General features: G+C 42.4%; 1 pseudogene; it reads right to left on the bottom strand.

Annotated features, from left to right (window-relative positions):
* Positions 1–620: 620 nt before the first annotated feature.
* LOC138161471 (small ribosomal subunit protein uS2-like) lies at positions 621–1,656 on the bottom strand (annotated as a pseudogene).
* Between the last annotated feature and the right edge of the window lie 14,540 nt (positions 1,657–16,196).

Genomic DNA, 16,196 nt, shown 5'->3' with positions numbered 1-16,196 from the left:
CTATAGGGGTCCTAGTGCAGTTTAAAAGACAGCAGAGAAAGGGAATAAAGACACAAACTTTACAATTATAATTTTATTTTTTTAATATATTTTTTTCATTGATGGCTCTTGTTTTATTTATTTTTTTCTTGTTTTTCAAATGCTTTTATTAAGTTCTGATTTACATCATTCATTTCTGCCAGATTTTGAGTTACAAATTTTCTCCCTGTTTTTCCCCTACCCACTGCCCCAAAATAGTAGTCCCCCAGGATATCCCCTCCTCCAATCTGCTGTCTTCCATATTTTCTCCCACACCCTTTTCTATTTTTCCAGTAGGGCATGGTGCCTATGCCCCAGTGCCTGTATATCTTATTTCCCAATTACATGTAAAATAGTATTAATAATAGTATATATATATTTAAACATTTGATTTTAAAACTTTGAATTCCAGATTCATTCCCTTCCTTGCTTGTTGCCCATCCTTACTGGGAAGATAAGCAATTCAATATATGTTTTACATGTGTAGCTAATGGAAAACATTAACAGTAGATATATTGTAAAAGACTGACTATATTTCCCTCCCTCCTATCCACCTCCCATCCACCTCCCACTTGTTCTATTCTCTACTTTGATCCCATCCCTTTTCTTTCATTCTTTTTTTTTTTTAAGAAACCAATGTTTATTTTTCAATCAGCATTTTTCCAACACTATTAGAGCATCTGGGTTTTTTTTTAAGACCACTCTGTGGTAGTTCCTACCCACTCAGTGGCCTGAGCAGTAGGAGCCACAGAACAGTCCTCAGTAGCTGGCTGAGCACTCCAATCTTTAGTGGGGAACTGCTGAATGGGCATAGATGGCACCTGTACTCCCTCAGACCAATCAGCCACCTCTGGTTGAGTAGCAGTGAATTCTGGGGCTGGTGCAGTCCATTAACCTTGAAACTCCTTCTTTGTTACTGCCTTCTCAGCTGCAGCCTGCTCTTCCTTTTCAATCTCCTCTGAATCTCTGTAGAAGTAAAGATCAGGCATAACGTCCCAGGGGTGTTCCCGGGAGCTGGTACCACGCATCTGCAGGACTTCATGGGCCAGCATCCACCACCTCAGACCCACCGAGTGAGCTCCCTTGTTGTTACATGGAATGGCAATGTCCACATAGCAAAGTGGGGAGTCTGTGTTGCACAGGGCAATGGTTGGGAGGTTAACATACGATGCTTCGGTCAGAGGCTGGTGATCTTGCCCGAGGATCAGTGATCACCAAAAGGCGAGGCTCCCTGAAAGCTGCCTGGATCTGGTTAGTGAAGGTGCCCGGTGTGAAACGTCCAGCAATAGGTGTGGCACCAGTGGCAGCAGCAAATTTCAGAACAGCTCTCTGGCCAGTGTTCCTGGATGAGATGACACTAACATCAGCTGGGTTTTCAATAGCAACAATGGCACGAGCTGCCAGCAGAAGTTTTTCCCAAGTTCTCTTCAAATTAATGATGTAGATGCTGTCACTCTTTCTTTTGTAGATATACTGTTCCATCTGGAAATCCAGATTGGTGCCACCCAAATGGGTTCCTGCAGCCAGGAACTTGAGGACATCCTCTTCCTTCATCTGCAGGACATCTAGGGCTCCAGACATCATGAAAGTTTCCCTTTAAAGTTACGACAGAAATCAAGAACAACGCCGTATGGAACCCTGCTCAGGGCAGTGCAGAAAAGCGATCCCATCCCTTTTCAAAAGTAGGTGCTTCCAACTTCCCTCCCCCCCCAACATTCCCTCCCTTCCATCATCCCCCTTCTCATCCCCTTCCCCCTACTTTCCTGTAGGGTGAGATACCCTATTTAGTGTGTATTTCATTCCCTCCCCAAGCCAAATTCAATGAGAATAAGGTTGACCCATTCCCTTTTGCCTTCCTATTCTTCCCCTCCATTGTAACCATTTCCCCTGGCCTCTTCTATATGAGATAGTATACCCCATTCTGTCTCTCCCCATCTCCTGTCATTATATTCCTCTCTCACTTCTTAATTTCACCTTTTAAGTATCATCCCTTCCTATTAAATTGTTCCTGTGCCCTCTATCTATGTATAACTGTAAACATATATCACACATTCATTCATATGCCCATATACCCTCATATATAGACATATACATGTATATATTCCCTTCAACTATTTTCATAATAAGAAAAGTTTCATCAGTTACAATTATTGTTTTTCCATGTAGAAATGTTAATAGTTCAACTTTGATAAGTTCCTTATGATTTCCCTGTTTACCTTCTCATGCTTCTCTTGCTTCTTGTATCTGAATGTCAAATTTTCTATTCAACTCTGGTTTTTTCAGCAAGAATGTTTGAAAGTCCACTATTCCACTGAAAAGCCATATTTTCCCCTGAAACATGATACTCAGTTTTGCTGGGTAGGTGATTCTTGCTTTAAATCCTAGCTCCTTTGCCCTCCGGAATATCACATTTCAAGCCCTTCGATTCCCTCAGTGTAAAAGCTGCCAGATCCTGGGTTATCCTGATTGTGTTTCCACAATATTCAAATTGTTTCTTCCTGGCTGCTTGTAATATTCTCTACTTGATCCGGGAATTTTGGAAACTGGCTATAATATTCCTAGGAGTTTTCTTTTTGGGATCTTTTTCAGAAGGTGATCAGTGGATTCTTTCAACCTCTATTTTGCCTTCTGGTTCTAAAACATCAGGGCAGGTTTCTTTGATGATTTCTTGGAGAATGATTTCTAGGTTCTTTCTTTGATCATGGCTTTCAGGTAGTCCAATAATTTTAAAATTATCTCTCCTGGGTCTATTTTCCAGGGCAGTTGTTTTTCCATGAGATATTTCACATTTCATTCTATTCTTTCATTTGTTTGGATCTGTTTAACAGCATATTGATTTCTCATAAAGTCATTAGCTTCCATTTGATCCAATCTAATTCTGAAGAAATGTTTCTCCTCAATCAGCTTTTGAGATTCTTTTTCCATCTGGTAAATTTGGCTTTTTAAGACATTCTTCTCCTCATTGCCTTTTTGAGCCTCTTTTGCCATTTTAGTTAGTCTATTTTTTAAAGTGTTATTTTCCTCAGTCACGCTGTTGAATCTCATTTTGTAATTTCCTTGCACCATTCTCATTTCTCTTCCTAATTTTTCTTCCACTTCTCTTATCTGCTTCCTTAGGTCCTCTATGTCCTATAACCAGCTCGTATTTTCCTTTGAAGTTTTTGGTGCAGGCGTTCTGACTTCACTGTCTTCCTCCTGTTCCATGCTTTGCTCCTTTTTTTCCCCAAAACAGGAGTCTAATGTTGGGTTCTTCTGTTTGCTTTGTTTCCTTTGCCTGGGCATGTTGCCACTCAGTTACTTGACTTTTGGGCTTTTGCCACAGTAAGACTCTGCTACCAGACAGGGGAGCTTCATACCAAATGCTGGGTTTTTCTCAGCTGCCAGAGGTATTAGTTGGGTGCCCTTGCTGAAGCCTCCACATGCTCTGGTAAACTGGACATACACCCCAGGACCTCCACACGACACCACAATCCAGATCCAAGCAGGTTAAAGCAAGAGCTATTACCCCTCAGACTGGTCGCTTGGTCCCCCTACACTCTGCAGGCCAGGAGCCAAAACTGCCATGTGGTGGCTGCACAGCAGCCCTCAGTGGCTTCTTGCCCTGGGGGCAAAAGCCGATGCACTCCCAACTACTGGGTCCCAAATCCACAGTGCACTGACCTCTCACTTTGTCCTTAGCATCTATGTGTTGATAATTCTGGATTGCCACAGCTGCTGGTGATCTGGAGTCCCTCCAGCCCTGGGGCTAAAACCTCAGTGTGGATCTGGGCTAGGCCCCCAGAGCTCTGCGCTGGCTGATTCCTGACAGCCTGCCAGGCTGTCCTCAGTGGGAGTTTAGCTTCTCTTTCCATTTTGTAGGTTCTGTAGCTCCAAAGTTTGTTCAGAGGCCCCTTTTATATGAATTGTGGAAGGTGGAAGCTAGTGAGGAGGACCCACTTCTACTCCAACACTTGATTCTGCCCCCCCCCATAATTATAATTTTAAATAGAAAAGAATCAAAACTTGTCAATAACTGAATAAGAAAGGAGACCAAGTCAGAAAATAAGACCCAACAAGTTGTTCTATTGTAAAAACAACTTTAAAGCATGAAGACATATGAAAGACTGGAACAAATTTGTTATAGTTCAGATAATCTCAAAAGAGTATGCATTATAATCATCCTACAGAAGCCCAGCATCCCAGAGCTGGAGAGTTGTAAGGGCCTTCTGTGGATGACAATGGGTTACCCAGCTTGGGTTTGATGACCTCTCATGATCAGTATCCCACTGTCTCCCAAGGCTGCCCATTCCATTTCTCCATCACTGTAATTGGTAGGAAGCTTGTTCTGACATTACACCTAAGTCAACTTCCACCCTTTGCTTGCAGTTCTGAACTCTGGGACCCACAGAGCAAGTCTAATTTTCCCATGGCAGTTTTTCCAATACTTGAACAGAGAGCTATGATGCCCCAATTCCCATATATTGAGGGAGTCAATGAACAAATAATAGGAACAAAAAAATTGCTATTTTAAAGAAAATCATGACAGTGAGAAAATTTACCACTTGAAGGATGTAGCTAAAGTAGCTTATAGAATTCATGTCCTTGAAAACATAAATTAGCAAAACACCAGAGGATTAGTAAACCAAGTGTGCAATAACAAAACTAGAGGCTCAATAATCCTCTCAGAGGGGGTGGGTAGATGGTGCCATTAATAAAGCATGACCCTGGAGTCAGGAGAATCTGAGTTCAAACCTAGCCTCAGACACATAACACTTACTAGCCATGTGACCTTAGGCAAGTCACTTAACCCTAATTGCCCTACCTTCTCCCCTCCAAAAGAAAAAAATCTCCCCCTCCCAAGACTCAATCAATACTCCTAAACAAGAACAAAAAATGATAAAATGAAAAATAAAAAAGATAATTGAACTAATGAACAGTTTTTTAAAAAGATTAAAAAATGGGTAAATCATTAGTTATGATAAAATAAAGTGGAAAATTAAACTGCCAAATTCCCACAAAACTATAGAATTTTAGAGTAAGGAATCTCAGTGGGTATGTTGTAGAAGCAATCCTCTAAAGCAGTGGCATTAAACTCAAATACAAATAGGCATCATTAAATCAAATATAAAAATCTCTGTGGGGGCAGCTAGGTGGCTCGGTGAATAGAGTACTGGCCCTGGAGTCAGGAGGACCTGAGCTCAAATCCAGCCTCAGACCCTTGACACATTTACTAGCCATGTGACTTTGGGCAAGTCACTTAACCCCAATTGCCCTCCAAAAAGCAAAAAAAGAAATCTCTGTGAGCCTGTGATTTTATTTATTATATATTTATAACAAATAATATTTATTATCCCAATTACATTTTAATCTAGTTCAGGCCACATTTGGAAGGATTGTGGCTCACAGTTGAGTATTTGACACCTCTGTCCTAAAGGAATCCCTACTAGAAAATAATTAATGGTCAAGCTTGTCTTGAAGACTCCCAAGGAAGGGGTGACTCACACCTCCCAAGGCAGCTGGTTCCATTTTTAGATAGCGCTAATTATGAGGAAGATTTTTTTCTTGACTAGAAAGCTGAACTTTCTTTTGACACTTCCAATCATGTTCCTGATTCCAATGTCTGACAACTAACAAAACAAGCCTAATCCCTCTTTCATATAGCTCTTCAAATACTTGAAATTGTCGATCTATCTCCTCCTCCTTGAGTCTTTTCTCTAAACTAAATATCTTTAGCTCCTTCCACTAATTCTCATACACTATGGACTCAAAACCCATCACCTTACTATTGGCTTTCCCATGGACAGCTGTCTTAACAATGAACAGTATGAATTCACCTTGATATTCAGTGTCTTTACTCTCTCTCTCCTTTTTTCTTAAGTAAAACCTATTCTCAAGAAAGGAGTTGAAAAAACACCCTAACAATGAGATTTAAATGGTTGATAATGCTCAAGAGCATGACAGTCCCTCTTGTGGACATCTCATTTTAATTTGAACTGAAAGAATAAATCCCTCATGATAGCATTCTAGACAAAGGAAAGTTGGTGGGAGAAATGCAGCAGTGTGCTGTTAAATATTTAACAAGTAGCTCTCCAGATGGGGAAGGGAAGTATTCTTGACATACTTTTAAGTTTAATCTGCATTATTTATTAACATTTTCTCCAGACTTACTTAAGTCTAGACAATCAACAAAACAATAAATCAAACACTGTATTATTTGTTCATTTCTAAGGCCCAAATGTTCACCCTGAAAGTTTAAAAATTGGCAGCTGGTTCAGCTGACTCTAGCATACCCCTGGAGGATGTAGCATTTGGAACAAGGGATGGGAGGCTTCCTTGAGCTCCTAAAGTCACACTTCATCTTTGCCTCCTCCTACACCTTGTCATAAAACCAAAATTATAGTCATCAGGTCAAATCTAGTTTAGCCAAGAGAAGAAAGCTGCCTGTGGCCATGCAGCCTTCATTTTCTGCCCTCCCCCAGAGAACATTTCCCAGTGAGTACTAGCAATTAAGCCTCACCATTTGGTTCCAGCCACTTAAATGCTCTCTGTCAACATGCTAAATGTACAATTAGAAGAGGTGAAAACCAATTAAGATGTATTTTGGAAAGGTGCCGGAGCCCATTTACAAATAATAAAAACACCTTGATGCTCTCTTTCTGGGAGACTAAATATTTGCTCTGGTTTTTAGGCATCTGCTCTTTTGTTTTGTTTTATTTATACTTTTCATAACAGGAACAGGCACTTATTATCAATTCATATCAAGGTGGTTAGCTAGTTCTGCTGTGAAAGGTTCCTTTGGGACAGTTGGACAGAAAGATGGATCGGTTCAGTCTAGACAGCTGCTTGGGGTGCTCGGACCTTGGGCTCCAAATTTCATAGCTATGCCAACATGTTGCCTGTAGATAGCAGTTTTTGTCTTCTTAGATAGCCCATCTTGAGATTTTGCCCTATCGGCACTCTCCAAATCTAGGAAGTGAAGCCAGAAAGGATCTACTCTATTGTTGCTTAATTAAATGATGTCTCTGTAGCCATGTGTAAGTTTTGCTGTTGGCCCCAGAATGCAGAACATTGATGGGGAACTGAAATGTGATAGCTAAAAACTCAGATATGGTGCATGTCTGAGTTGATATTTCTGAGATCACTCCCTCTCTTTTAGAATATGTCTATATCAGAAATTGGGGATATCTAAGAAGTAATTATACTGTAATAATCTACTATAATGTTAACGGGTAGGTGGAATTCTGGTAAGAGAGATATCAGGTACTTTTGGATGTTGGCCCTTCCCCATTTGGGCTCTCCCTTCTGTGGGTGGGCAAGGTCTATTAAGAAAGAAGATTTTAGGGGACAGCTAGATAGAGTGGCACAGTGGATAGAGCACTGGCCCTCCAGTCAGGAGGATCTGAGTTCAAATAGGGCCTCAGACACTTGACACTTACTAGCTGTGTGACCCTAGGCAAGTCACTTAACTCCAATTGTCTTGCAAAAAAAATTTTTTTGTAATGAGAGTAATAGATATCTTTTGGTTTAACAGTTATTAGAGCTCCCATGTACCTTGTACTTGATTGCAATTTGTATTTTACAAAGTGTTTTTCATATATTTTATCCTAACAATAAAACTGTCCCATTTTCCAATACTTTGTCCCATTCTCCACTCATTCAGATCACACAACAATCTCATCACAGCCTGACCAAACACTCTTGATAACCATTGTTATCATACAATATCCTTACCTCAGGCAGAATGTCTCATATTTTCCCAATTAAAACCTGATCACTCTCAGTTGGAACGTAGTCTTTGTTTACATGACTTTGATAGCTGTGGACAATAGGAAAAGACCTCTTCTTCCAGGGCCACCAGGATTCTATGAATGGCAGAGTATATCCTCTTGCTCCAAGGTCTACATAGATAAAGAACAGCAGATCAAATGGTGTGAGAATTTGGCATCCCTTCTGATTCTTCTGTGTTTGTACCCAGTGCTATAACTAGATTGAGATTACCTGAGAATTATCACATGGAAGTGAAATTTAAAGGGTATAAGTAGCATTTCTACTTGAGAACTATAGAAACAACTGAGCTCAGCATGTATGAAGCAAAAATAAATAAATTAAGAATGAATTAAGGGTAGTTAAAATAGGAAGATAGGAAGTTACCAAGTGGCATATACCTTCCTTCCCTCAGTAGCCATACTCTATATCCCTCTCTTCCTTCCTCTCCCCCCTCTGCAATAACTATGTCACTGTTTATGAGAATAGTAATACAGAACTCTCCCCTCACCAAGCTGATATGAACCTAATTTTTGTGCTACTCGCACCCACTGTAGTTGGGAATTCCAATGGGATAACACAAATCCCGGGTTGTGTACATAGGACCTCCATGTTGTTGGAGGATGCTGCCTGAAGACCTACTTGTTAAACCTGACCATCTGTTAGGGAGGGTTTTATTTTAGATCTGAGCATTTTGGGTTCCCATTTACATTTGCTGAGGTTAATAGACCTGACAACCTCCTCCTGTTCCCAGCAGGAAGTGCACACTGACTGCATGGGAAAGGACACCATATCAGTTCTCTGTGTTTGCTCTGAAACAAGAGTTGAGCCTGTTTTATATTCTTGCTTACTTCCCTAGGTTCTTCAAGCCCCATTATGCTTGGCCATTCATAGCCTTAATGGTGGTCCTTGGGTTTCCCAAGGAAATGGTGAGGTCCTGCAGCAGCCTCAAAATATTTGATAATCCCTTTAATTTGTAATGGAAAGAACTGTTCTGGCTCTCTCATCTATCTTTCTTCTGTCTAAATAAATCTGTGTGTGTGTGTGTGTGTGTGTGTGTGTGTGTGTGTGTGTGTCTAAAACCTTTAACTTCTCTACCTGTGATTGAACTTTTTCCCTGAGAGACCTTCAGCCAGGAAGAGTTACTTTTCAATAATGAGGCACTTGGCAGGCAGACAAGGCCAAGATACTTTTCGAAAGCAGTTAGGGCACAAGTGTGTCCAAACAGAAGTGAGAAAAAAATATATAGAGGCCAACTCCAATCTCTTAATTGCTAGAAGTTCATGAATTAAGGGATGTGAAACCCCTAGTTCACAGGGTAAAAAAATGACTTCAGGGCAAGAGCCCCTTTGAACCATTGACTATGTGCTCACCCTCATACACCCTGGGGATTGAGGCACTAGACAGAGAATACCATTTCCCACTTTTAAAAAATAATTACTGCTTTATATATTCAGGAAGGTAGCAAGGCAGAGAGCAGAGGAGAGTGTGGCATGGGGAGGGCTGGGGATTGTCCTTTGGTCCAATGTTTGTGCTAGAACCTGATATGAAAAGTTGAAGTACATACTTTCTGACAAGGCAGACCAATTAAACCAGCTTACCGCAGGCACCTTGGCTGGGAAACTCTCCTGCCTGAGCCTGACCAGGGCCTGGAGTAACATGCTGACTGCCCATTGGAAGGAATTATGGGATTTAAATGAGCTGCTGCAGGAGGGGATGAACATGAATGCCTTCATAGCATGGTACAAGGAGAGAATGGTGTTCATACAGTAACAGCAGGGGTGGGGAAGGGGCATTGATCTTGGGGGACTCCAGTTTTTAATAATTTGGAATCTAATGAACTCAGTTGGGAAATTTACTAGGGGAAAAACCATTCTGAAGAGTCATACAGAAGTAAGTGCTCAAAAAAGTTCCATTAATGCTTTATTAGTAGAATATAAATTCTGTGGTCAGGGACTGTTGAATTTGGACACAGAGTAGATCCTTAAAAATAATAACTTAGATTTATCTAGCTCTTTAAATACATCATTTCCAATCATGCTCTCCAGAACTCTGTAAAATTAGAATTATTATATTTTTAACTAGATCTGTGATTTCAGTCAGTTGGAGGGCACAGTGGCTAGAGTCCTGGACTTGGAAGGCAATAAAACCTGAATTTGAATCCTGCCTTTGACCCTTACCAGCTGGCACGGAATAGGCACTTAATGAATGTTTAGTGATTATTGATTTTGTGACTCTAGGCAAGTCACATAGCCTTTCCCAGCCTCAGTTTTGTATCTGTACAATGAGGATAATATTAGCACCTACTTGTGAGGAAGGAATAAGATAATAAATGTAAAGGACTTGACTGCACAAATCCTAGCTATGGAAGAGGTGACCCACTAAGATGGTTAGGGTTTCTCTGGAGACCCTAAAATACCAACACTCAAGTCTTCTCTCAGCCAAAAAAAATAAAGTTTATTAAAAGTTTGCTTGCATTATTGGAGTAAGTCTCACTAGGTCATTCTATGGCGCTGTCACAAACGTCAAGACAGGATGGGGTCTTATATAGAGAAGGTTGTGGGAGGAATCTAGGGGTGGTCTAGGGGAGGAGTTTGGGGAGGGTCTTCAGGAGGAGTTAATGAGGTCAATTAAGGGTGGGAGGCCACCTGGAGGCTACAGACACTGGTGGGCTAGGCCAGTTCAAGGGTGGGAAGTAGATGAACAGTGGAGGGCTGGGCTAATAACTAGCCTAGAGTTAGTAGATAGTAATGTGTGGGATACTGAGACCCTCACCAAAACTGACTACTCAGAGACCTTTTAAAGTGAATGTAGAAAGTTTTATTAGAATCTCAAGAGAAGGAGGTGGTCCAGGCACTGGAAAATATCCAGGGAGAGGAGGCCGACTTACAGGAGCAGAAACTGGATTAAATAAGCAAGGGTTACCGCCCCCCCCCCAAACATTAACCTAATTATTACTAATGAGACTTTAATTTTGTTAGATAATATGCATAATACATGAGGTGTACTAAGAAAGCACAGTAACAACCTCAATATTGAACCCCCTTCAGTCCAACCTAGATGTGTCCTTATCTGGGCCTGAGTGTCCCAAGGCCGATGTCTGCTTTCTGATTGATCAAATCCACCTGTTGCTGCCAACATGATTTCATTTTTAATGTTATCTAGGAGTTCTCTGGGGACTGGGAACTCAAACTTCTTCCCAAGGCTACTGTCTGATACTTTTCATCAGTAGTCATGTTTCAACAATTCTTGCAGTTCTACAGAAATTTAACCCTTTGCTACCTCTCACACTACCATTCCTTTCCCCAAACTAAAAACACCTCTAATTTGGTCTCAATAGTTAATCCAATCAATTGTATTAATACTCGATAGCTTTTATATTACCTTGAAATACACAATGACCTACACATATATATGGGGAAACAATACTGAACTTAGTTACAAAATATAAGGAAGTAATAAGAATGTCTATAGGATGTTCAGAATGGGGAAACTTCACTGCAAGTTATCCCTCACAGTAACTAAGCTAGAGGTCTGGGCCTAGACACAATGTAAGGCTTATTGCCTCATGCAAATGCCTCATCAAATGGGATGATTTAATCAAGACTCCAAGGGAGGTTCCCAGAACCTGTACCTCAAGGACCCAAGTAGAGCTCAAGGGGCTCCCAGAGCCCATACCTCATCAATATTACTATATTTGGTGTAAGAAATATCCAGTAGGAAAGGAGCCTTTGCCAATGCAGAGAGGCACTTGTATAGGGTCACACAAATGCCTGCTGACAATGCAGAGAGGCACTTGTATAGGGTCACACAAATGCCTGCTGAATGAACAAATATTATCTATATAAGTCCTCCCTTTGTCTTTTAGTATGGTCTGGAGGTGATGCTGTTTTTTTCAAAAGCTGCCGGAGTGAAAGACCTGGGCAGGCCTATCAAATAGCAAAAACTTTCTACGTGGATTGGGGATTGACTAGCCTGAAAGTACATTATTTGTGAGGGCCAGCCCTGCTAAGTTCACCACCAAAGTGGCCATAGGAACATGGTTTTTTTGGTCAAAGGATCTCCTGGAGAGCAGAGGAATGACAACCTTGCTTTGCCATCTGGACTCTAGACCTCCTCCCCTTCCTCAAGTATCTGATGCTAATCTCTTGCTCTGAGGAGGTGTGGGTTCTGGGACCCCCCTCAAGCTCTCCTTGAGTCCTTGAGGTACAGGCTCTGAGAACCTCCCTTGGACTCTGATTAAATTGTCTCATTTGATGAGGCATTTGCATGAGGCCATAAGCCTTATTAGATTTCCCACCCTTGAGTCAATGAAAATATCAATCTACTCTTGAACTGGCCTAGCTCAACATTGTCTGTAGCCTCCAGGTGGCCTCCCACCCTTAATCACTCTTTGACCTCATTAACTCCTCCTGAAGACCCTCCCCAAACTCCTCCCCTAGACCAGCCCTAGATTCCTCCCACAGCTTTCTGTATACAAGACCCCATCTTGTCTTCATGTGTGTGAGAGCGCCATAGAATGACCTAGCACAGACTTATTCTGTGTCTAATCCAAGCAAACTTTTAATAAGTTAATAAACTTTACTTTTCTTTGGCTGAAAGAAGACTTGAGTGGAATTCATTTGGCAGGACCCAGAGTGTTGGTATTTTGGGGTTTCCATAGCAACCCTAACCCTCTCTATGGGTAACTTCTTCATTTTTATGGTTCCCTGATACTGGAAACACTGCTAATCTCAAGTTCTTCTCCAGCCAGGACTGGAAGGTATGTAAGCCTCTCTCTTTCCCTAGTACCTTGGAAGTGCAGTTGTTGTTTTTTTTGGGGGGGGGAGGGGCTGACCTCTCAGGTCCCATTAGGTCAGACAGCTAGGAGGCTGTTTTGTGCTCAGCCTGACTAGGTTTTTGGTCCAATTTGGTTATTTTGCAAACATGGAAATGTACTCAGTTTCTTAAGAATGGAATATAAGGACAGACACTCATCTGGAAGTGTAAGCCATATTCTTTCAATTCTCTCAGCACTAGGGAGCTAGGAAAACTTCAGGTACTTCTTGTGGGATTTTTTAGTTTTTTCGAGGCTTACTCTCAGACCTTCCTTTATGGAGGAAGGGATTTCAGGCCATATTTCTGTAGCTCCCCAAAGATTACCTTTGGGTTGTCTTTTACAACATTGGAAAAAATTGTGTTTCTCTGGAGATCTTAAAAAGGAAAAGTTGGTGTTTTTTTTGCAACACTATTTGGCCTGCGTATTTCCTAGAAGACCATGAATCGTGGCCTGTTTTTGGGACTTTAAAAGAGAATACTCGCTTACAGTTAGAATCATACTGTTGCAGAAAAGGAAGATGGATAGAGATTGCCTACTTAATGGCTTTTGTTGAACTTTCTCAGAACAAGGTTCTCAGGAAAGACTGAGATGCTTGAAGCTAGAGCCCCTTCACAGATGGGCAATGGGGACCAATTAAATGACCCCTTTCTTATGGCTTCAGCCCCAGCCCTTCCCCCCTAAGCCAACTCCTGCTCAGGTCACTGAGGCAGCTCCCCCAGCCCCTTCTGCTGTACCCCAACCCTTTTCCCCTTGGTTCCCCTTCCCTTTTCCACTAGCCCAATACCCCTCATTTCCTGTCTCCTACACCATCCATATATCCTACCCTGCATCTCTCAGCATGGCCCCTTCCCCCTCAGCTACCCCTGCTCAGGTCCCAGCCACTGGTCAGGCTGAAGTGCCTCCCTCTGTGGCCCTCCCCCCTGAGGCAACACCCACTCAGGCCTCAGACCCTACCCTCCAGGCAGTTGTAGAATTATCTCCTCTTCTGACCCCTTCTACTCCTCAGGTGCCAGCTGACTTTCCCCCTTGCCAGCCAGATCCCCAAGTCTTGCAGTCTGATCCAGTTCAGCCAGCACCCCCCAGTCACTCTCTCACAGAAAGTGGGACTTTCAATCTCCCTTCCCAAGCCTCTGTCCCCACAGAGCCTTCAGGGCTTTTTCCCTTAAGGGAAGCACCTCTCTCATTGGGTGGGACAACTAGAGTGCATGTCCCATTCTCCATTTCAGATCTCAATGAAATTAAAGGAAAGTTGGGTAAATTCTCTGAAAACCCAACAAAGTTTACTGAAGGCTTTTGGGTCTTATCCCTGCAATTTGAACTTTCTTGGGGTGATTTGCATATCTTCTTCTCTACCCGTTGTTCCGCTGAGGAGAAGAGAAGAATCTGGGAACAAGCTAAAAAAATTTGGGGATCATTTGGCTAGCAATGATCCCAGAAAATACCCCCAGGAACAGTTGCTGTTCCCACTAGAGACCCAGGATGGTATTATCATATCTGGGAGGACAGAGAAAAGAGAGGTACTTTGCCTGTTAGAAGGCTTAAGAACTGAATTTCAAAAGCAACTAAATTATTGGAAAATTAGAGAAATTTCTCAGACAAATCAAGAAAAGCCCACCCTTTTCCTAGATAGATTTGAAGAAACTATTAAAAAGTATACAAATTTAGATCCTGACTCTATAGAAGGGGCAACAATCCTTAACATGTATTTTATTAGTCAGTCTGCCCCAGATATTAGGAGGAAACTTCAGAAATTGGCATTGGGATCCCAAACACCTCAGGCCCAATTACTGGAGAGGGTCTTTGGAGTCTTTAATAACAGAGACCTGTTTGCAGCAGAGGAGAAAGAACATAGGGAAGGAACCAGAGACAGAGAACATGCTCAATTCTTGGCTGCTGCCATGGCGAGGAAAAGCCCCTCCAGGGGACCCCCTTGGAGGAAGTCCAGTCACTTGGCCAGTGGGAAAACCTGCTATCAACGCCACAAGGAGGGTCACTGGTCCAAGGAGCTCCCCTCCAAGGCACCCCCTTGGAGGAAGCCCAGAGACTTGGGCAGTGGGAAAACCTGCTTATGATGCCACAAGGAGGGTCACTGGTCCAAGGAGTTCCCCTCCAGGGCATCCCCTGAAGTGGGAGCCCCAGGAACCAATGCCTCTAGAACAGTGCCCATCTGATGGGGGGGGGGAAGAGGGGGACAGTGGAGGAAGGATTGTCTCCGAGGTTGGAAAAGTGGTAGAGTCACCTCCTAGTACCCTGTCCTCCAGTCTTCTCAAGTCTTGGAGTAAAGGGGAAGCATGGGGCTTGGCAATGCTCCCACATCCTCCATCTCTCACTGAACTCTGGGTAAGCATCGAGGCTGAAGGTAAGGTTACCCACTTTATCATGGCTAAGTTCTCTGTTCTAACCAATTGGTTCTAGCCTCCCCTTGACCAATCACGACCTGAGCATGGAAGGGGAAACTTAAGGGATGTTTCCAGACATACCTAGTCCCTGCTTACTTGAGTATCTGTTGTTCGAACCCTCCTTCCTTATGCTCTCCTCTTATCTTGTCCCCTTGTTGGGAAGGCACCTGTTAGTGAAATTGGGAAGCCTATTTTCTTTAGTTAAGCCTCCCCGATCTCCCCATGTTCTCTCAGAAGTCTGGGAGATAGGTGAGTCAATAGTTGGGATCAGGAAATTCTTCAGTGAGCTACTTCTGCCACTACAGCATTTGTTTGACTCCTAGATCCTAAAGTGTTCCCCCAGAGCAGTCTATGTACAATTAAACCCAAGGCCTGGGACTGACTGAAATTGTTAATTGCTACTCAAGGCCCAGACCACCAGGTGAAAGCTTTTTTTTTTAATGCTTTATTTTATTAACATCTGATTTACATCATTCGTTTCCACCAGATTTTGAGTTACAAATTTTCTCCCCATTTTCCCCCTATCTACCCCGCCAAAATAGCAGTCCCACAGGATATCCCCTCCTCCAATCTGTTCTCTCCCATATTTTCTCCCAGACCCCTTTCGATTTTTCCAGTGGATCTCTATGCCTCAGTGCCTGTATATCTTATTTCTTAATTACATGTAAGATGGTATTAATAACAGTATACACACACACACATATATTTGAATATTTGATTTTAAAACTTTCAAATCAAGATTCATTCCCTTTCTTCCTTGACACCAACCCTTACTGGGAAGATAAGCAGTTCAGTATAGGTTGTACATGTGTGGCTAATGCAAAAGAATAACATAGTAGATATATTGTAAAAGACTGACTATATTTCCCTCCCTCCTACCCCACCTCCCAGTTGTTCTATTCTCTACTTTGACCCGTCTCTTTTCAAAAGTGGGTGTTTCCAACTTCCCACCCCCCAGCCTGCCCTCCCTTCCATCATCCCCCCTCTCATCCCCTTCCCTCCCTACTCTTCTGGAGGTTGAGATACCCTACTTAGTGTGTATTTCACCTCCTCAAGCCAAATTCAATGGGAATAAGGTTGACCCATTCCCTTTTGCCTTCCTATTCTCCCCCTCCATTGTAACCATTTTCCCTTGCCTCTTCTGTATGAGATAGTTTACCCCAATCTTTCTCTTCCCATCTCCTCTCATTGTATTCCTGTCACCTCTTAATTTCACC

The sequence above is a fragment of the Petaurus breviceps genome, unplaced genomic scaffold (genome assembly GCF_028583685.1).
Source record: "Petaurus breviceps papuanus isolate PSGF00001 unplaced genomic scaffold, PetGlider_PUasm1.0 185, whole genome shotgun sequence".
In the NCBI taxonomy this organism is placed as follows: Eukaryota; Metazoa; Chordata; class Mammalia; order Diprotodontia; family Petauridae; genus Petaurus; species Petaurus breviceps.
The sequence above is the reverse complement of the archived record's forward strand: the minus strand, read 5'-3'. Positions and strand labels throughout refer to the sequence as shown.